General features: G+C 41.0%; 1 pseudogene; it reads right to left on the minus strand.

Moving 5' to 3' along the window:
* Positions 1-2,052: 2,052 nt before the first annotated feature.
* The window catches only part of LOC101576070, a 178,433-nt pseudogene continuing 173,493 nt past the window's right edge, over positions 2,053-6,992 (minus strand).

The raw sequence follows: 6,992 nt of genomic DNA on the forward strand, positions 1-6,992 counted from the left end.
CTTCAAACAGTGTGTTTTAGTCAGTGGCAGCTCATCAGTCTATAGGATCTGGTCTTTTCCCTCCTTTTAAATTTATGTCTTTATTTGGTATAGGGTCTCACTGTGCAGCTCGGACTCATAGTGGTCTTCCTGTCTCAGCTTCTCCAGCACTGGGTTTACAGGCATGTGCCACCATGTCTGGTTTTGGTGGCTGGCTTGGCACCCATGGTTCAGGGACCCTCACAGCATGTGGCACGAGGGATTGAACCTGGGTCCTTGTGTTTTCCAGGCAGGTTCTTAGACTGCTGAGCTATCTCTCCAACCCTCTTTTCCACCTTTTCCATAGCTTTATGATGTAATAGATGCCAAAGTTGGCATTTTCTGGATTGACCTTACATACAGATTAACAAGTTTCTCCTTCCTTTTTCTAGACACCTCTTATTGTTGATTCACTAATTTTAAACTCATGGAGAGCTTCACAAGAACTTAGGCCCAAATGAAGCTTGTCTAATGTCTTTTTCTCCGTGGGCTCAGGGCAGCTGTCTTGTGCTGAAGAGCAGGAGGCAGTACTTCAGCATGACCCCTGCGCTGTCTGATAGCAAAATGACCCACCCAGAGTGCACACAAAACATGCAAAAAGAAAAGCAAAATTCAATAGTTAGAACTTGGAAAAAACATTTGTTTATGGTATAAAACCTGAAGCAAGAAAGTAGGTATTGCTTTGTTTGACTTAGTTGGGAACTTGGCCATTGGGCAACTTGAATTTTTCTTCAAATGCTCGTTGTGGAATCACAGGTACATTACAGAGCACTATGGGATGCAGGAAGAATGCAGAGAGACTGCATCATCCTCTCGGAGAGCATCACCGGATTTTCATGACAACTGTGGAATTGAGCCGCTTCTCCCTGAAGCAGTCTTCACCTCTGCTGCTCTGTTCTCACCCAGCAGCCATCGTGATTGTTGCCAAGCACCTGCAATCATGTTACTTTTCAAAAAGTTGCCTGTTAACTCAAAAGTCAAGATGGGAACTTGAGAAAGGAGCAGGAATGATTACTGGAGCCAGGAGGATGGAGGATGGAGTCCAGCTTTCAAGACAGGGATCCTCATACAGGGGTTAGCAGAGTGAAGCGTGGGAGTGATCTCTGGCAAAAGAATGGCAATAGCACTGGATTGTAGAACTAGAGGTGTGAGGGTGCCCACGCTTGCTTGACTCTTAGAGCAGACGATGAGAGAACATGTCTCCGTGGCCACCATTGCACTCCTACAATGGGAGTTCAGTTGCTTGAAGAAAGTGCTTGGCCCTAAGTCAGATGCTTCACTAAAGCACCAAGATTGGACTCAGCATGCAGTATGTACCCAGTAAACTGTTTCTATTGCAACAAATTGAGAACTGGAATCTGGGCCCTCGGTTCCCTCTGTCATCAGCACACTGCAGGGCATGACGAACATCTTTTGAACATCAGATTGCTCAACAAATATTTGCTGGACATTTACTGTGTGCTGTTTGAACAGGCATAGGACAAAAACAAGAGTCCACTTTCTGGAGACACTCTCAGGTCACGTTCAGTGCCATGCAGTGCGAGCCACTGCCAGGCTGAGTGTTGCGCTTTCTTCTGTCTCAGCCACTGGGCCTTAGGAAGTGGCTCTAGGTCCCCATTGAAGCCACCCTTCTGCAACCTTCAGCGATTTCCAAGGGCTTATTTGCCCCTCCAAATTTTTCAATTCCACAGGCACATTAATCTGATTTAAGTTCTATCCTTTTCATTTCTTCATTCTCTTATTTTTCTTTGATCACCTAGTAAGTAGGAATTGTATATCAACAAACCCATAATTAGCAGCAGCAGAAGCAACAACAATGACAACAAGAAAATACAGAGAATTGTATAGAAAAATATGATTTACTGAAACAACATGAATCCAGATGTAGGAAGTATGTGGCGTAAGGGCTGTGATGCCTTGGTTATTATTTTTTTTTTTATAAAATACCATTTTAATTCTTATCCTTAAAACTATAAAGACTATACATGATTCAGAAATGAGTCTATACCCAGTAATGGCCCAAGAATCATCTGTTCATTCCTTTTCTTTCGTCTGGTCACTCAAAAAGATGACGTTGTCTGCTATGATTGTTGTTACCAGTCGCCTCACATTGTTTTTATCCATGTATTCACCATAGTCTACTTTTCCTTCCATGAAAATTTGAGGCCCCTGTTACACATAGTGATGCGCTATATCTCTAAGACCCGGCCAAAACACTGATACTCGGTGCCATGTTGTCTTTTGACTGACATCACCCATCTGGTATGTTTCATCATCCCCTGATGGCCACATCTCATCTGTCACTAGAGAAAATATGGTGACTGGATGTTTTTCCTCCCATCTGTCTCATGACAGTCCTGACCCAATCGTCCAAGCAACTGCATGCGATTCAGTGATCTTTCAAGAACTAAACTGCTGGCCACTTCAGACTCATGTCTTACAAACTGATGGAGCACCTGTAACATAGGCCTTCAGAAGAGCGTGGCTCCTGTTTTTTTTTTTTTTTTTTACAATCTAATCTTTGGGTTCTTCCTCATGCACCAGTCCCTACCACCTCCAGCCAGGAGTTCGCATCCAGTGCACAGAGGTAGGGGTTATTATTTTTTGATGAAGAGAGTGGGAATATATCACGGTCTGGTATGCAGCATATGCTTGATAAATGTCAGTTCCATGCATCTACGTTCACATTACTCTGGATCGGACTGAAAAGAGTTCCTGGAAAATCACATTTCCAGTTTGCTTATGATGCAGGCATAGTGTATAGTACACTTAGTTGAGAGAGACATTGGAAAGAATAAGTGATGAGGTGTACAGCCCATGGTAAGAATTTTAATTTATTTCAAATAGTGAATTTTTGAGAAGCAGATCAAAATGCCCTTCAAGATAGGTTTTCCTATCCTAAAAAGGATGTAAATGAAAAGAATTGATAGGGAGAATTAGTATGTCCACAATTGTATATGTGAACAGATTAACCACGGAAAGGATGGACAGTTGGACATCACAGTAGCTCAGTGACACACTGGCTCCTCCTAAGTGTAGAACCTTATGCTTCAGCTGGAATATTTAACCAAAAGACCAGACGCTTAGGATAAATCCCAGTAAGCAAATCTCAGGGAAGTTAGCAGAAAGATAATGTGCATGAAGCAAAAGTAATAACTGTTACCTTTTTTTTTTTTTTTTTTTCAGAACCAGGGATTGAACTCAGGCCCTTGCATTTGCCAGGCAAGCACTTACTCTACTGAGCCATTTCCCGGCCCCCTAAATTTTTAAGTACCTTTTTTTTTTTTGAAAAGGTAATAATTATATTCATTGAAAAATACAGGCCCTATCACAAATCTAGTAGGGGCCATGCTGTTGTGAAATCAAACTATTAAAATGCATATTCAGCTTTATAATTGTAATTCCATTATTAACTTTAGCAGGAAGACACATTTCTTGGTTCTTTCGTTCACATAAACTTTGACCCAATATCTATTTTGCTGGTGTGTGTGTGTGTGTGTGTGTGTGTGTGTGTGTGTGTGTACAAACAAATTCCAGAAAATGTAGTATGTCCAAAGCAATTAATTTAGTTTAAAAATTATACTATTTTATTCATTTTGCAATAGTGCCACCTTCTGGCTAGAATCCGCTTTTGTGTGCCAACATCTTGTCCAGGCTCATCGCTGGAAGCTTGGTGAATTGGGATTTGTTGCTGTTGTTGTTCCTCAGGATGCTTGCTTGAGCTGTGGTAAACCCATTGCAGAGGATACCCCTGGAAGATACTGGCCTGGCATGTGCTAGAGGAAGCAAAAGTGAACCGAATTCAACACACCATGAAGAAAACAGCATGAAGAAAACAGAAGAGTTAAGTGTATAGACACATCCACGAAGACATCAGCACAGCAGGGGTTAGAATGCTGTGTGTCACTCCTGGTGCTCATTTGTCATTAGAAAGATGCAGTGTGGGGCTGGAGAGATGGCTCAGTGGTCTAAAGCACCTACTTGGAACAAACTTGGCAAAGCTCAGGGACCGCGGTTCAATCCCCCAGCACCACATGCCAGCCAGCTCGCCCCCTGGTGGGCTGAGCTGGCCACACACACACACACACACACACACACACAATAAATGTTAAAAAAAATAAAAAAAGAAAGATGCAGTGGAACTGAAGGAGCTGAAGAAAAGGTCAGATGAAATGGCAACAGACTAAGATTTATTTTATTTTATTTTAGGGAAGGGTCTACAGGGTGTTCAGGGTCTCACTACTAGATCAGACTCCAGTGATCCACCTGTTTACAGCCTCCCAAGAGCTGGGATTACAGGGGCGCTCCACCATGCCCAGTCTCAATTGCTGTCTCAGCGTGTCCCAGGGGCAGGGCTGGCACATCAGGCCCCAGGATAGAAGCCCAGGCCCCTGCGCCTGCTTGCAGGCCCTTTAATCCACTGAACTATTTGAACTATTTGGCTGGCCCTTAAGATTTTTTTTTTTTTTTTTTTTTTTCCTGAGAGAAAAAGCAGTGTTTCATGCCTATCCTGGGGAAACGTGAGAGTGTAAGGTAAAGGTAGCTGCCTGAAGCCAGAAGTAGTAAAAGATACTGCCACACACTACAAGATATAACAACTCTATGGGACTCATTAGTGTGAATGATTATACCACATAGTGGATGTTTTACATATATTGCCTAATTTAATTCTCACAGTAACTATCAGACCTTACGGTTGGCCTAAGTGCTAGTTCAGTTACAGGCTAACAGAAGCTTAAAATAGTTAAGTATTGTGGTCAAATTTGTAGAATTAAGACATGACAAGCATGTCTGTGATAATAGCTATCTTTGCAAATGTGATATAGGATCTGTCTCCTATTTGCATTTTGACTATTTAATTTTTAGAGAGAGAAGAAAAAAGAAACATTGGTTACTATTTTTTTCATCATTTACTTTTGTTTTTGTATGCATGACTTCATTTATTTTATAAAGTTAACATTACTTAGTCATAATGTTTTTTTTCCCCCTTGGAGCTCAGAATAATTATTGTCACTTCTGAGACTGGGCATGGTGGCATGTAATAGCTGTAATCCCAGCTATTGGGATCCACTGTAAACAGATGGATTACTATGAGTCTGATCTAGTAGAGAGACCCTGAACACCCTGCAGACCCCCTAAAATACAAAAAGAATTGTCACTTGTGTTGTCGAAGAACAAGTTCTCTTGCTCTCCTCCCTGTTCCTGTTCTTACTTGTATCCCTTGTCCTATATTTGGTTCCCATAGGACACAGTCCCAGCGTGTACAACACATGTTCTTTAGAGTGGACGTATCCTTGGGAGGTGAGTACCATGCTTGCATATGCTTCTGTTGTAACTCATTTCTTACTTTACTCACTTCTCAATTTGTTCACTCAACACTTTTCTAAAACTCCCTGCTTGTTGTTCTGTATATACTCATGGATGCTTCTTAGTGCTCAGCGTAAAGGAGAGGATCTATGCCAAGTAGAAGAAGCCAAGCACAGAAAGACAAACCTTACACAGCCTCACTTGTATATAGAATTGAAAAAAGGCTGATAGAAGTGATCATTCTACTGAGGAAATTGAGGAGGATGGGAGATGAGATAATGGGCAAAGGATAGAACATTTCAGTGACACAGAAGGAATAACTTCCAAAGGCCCACTATACTGGGTAAGAAGTATGGCTAAGAGGGGCTGGGGAACTGGCTCAGTGGAATAAGCACTTCCCTGGCAAGTGCAAGGGCCTGAGTTCAATCCCTGGTTCTGAAAAAAAGAAAAAGAAGTATGGTTAACAATAACATATTCTATGCTTGAAAATTCTTAGGCCATTTTTAATGGCCTCAAAAAAAAACAATATGAGGTAGCGGATATGTTAAAATCAGCTTGATTTAATTATTACACAATGGGTTCCTATAAGCATCACAGTATAATAAAAATATACATAATTAATATATAAAATATAATGTATCAAAAAGTTAATTTAAAAAATCTACAGGGAATGTTCACTTTTCAGTTGCATGGAAGCTGCCTCGCTAAAGATGGAGTAGGTCAGTTTTCATCTTGTTCATTCATTCATTCACTCATTCAATGAACAATATTTACATCTGTGAGGTTTGGGCACTCTGTTGGCTTCTGAGAGTTTATGATTATCATAATTGCATAGATCTTTATAGTTTGCAAAGGATATTTATCTTCATTTCTCATTTGCTGTTCATGTGACACCCTCAGAAAACAAACACTATTTTCTTGTTCAATAAGTGAAGACATAATGGAACTGGGAAGCTGAGTAAGAGGGCTAATTCATAAAACTTGTATGGCTCCAATTCAGAACATAAATTGAGAAATTCCATCTTCTGTAAATGTTTGATTCCTCTGAACCAGTGGGGCACCTTAACTTTCCCAGGAGGACTTGGATACAGTTACTTGAGGTCATCTAATTTTACACCCTCTCCTGTACCTCTTTCCCTTATTAAATATGAGGCTAAAATCTGAGACAGCTGCTATGATACTCAGATTTTCACCAACATTCTTCCTCATTTTATTCTTGGTAAAAATAATGCATTGTATGCAATACCACTATTAAAGTTCAACGGTAACACTTAGAGCTGCTTTTGGGTTCAGGGATGTGAGTTCCCTGCTCTGTAACCCACTTTCTCCATCAGCAAAGCTTACTGATCTTAGTGAGAGCTGGTTACAGGAAACTTGAATTCACTGCAGCATCCAGTGCTTATTGATGTTCCCCCTACCTTCACTGTGGCTGTTTTCAAGAAGGAGATAAGAAAAGCTTCACCTCACCTTTATGCAAAGGTTTTCACAAAAGGGACAGTTTGTTAGGACAGTAACTTAAAGATCTTGAATATGACCAAGACAGCTTATATGGAGACTCTCAGGATAAGAACTTCTGATCCAGGGCTGGGGAGATGGCTTAGTAGAGTAAGTGCTTGCCTGGCAAGTGCGAGGGCCTGAGTTCAATCCCTGGTTCTGAAAAAAAAAAA

This window comes from Octodon degus, unplaced genomic scaffold, assembly GCF_000260255.1.
Source record: "Octodon degus isolate 3935 unplaced genomic scaffold, OctDeg1.0 scaffold00039, whole genome shotgun sequence".
In the NCBI taxonomy this organism is placed as follows: domain Eukaryota; kingdom Metazoa; phylum Chordata; class Mammalia; order Rodentia; family Octodontidae; genus Octodon; species Octodon degus.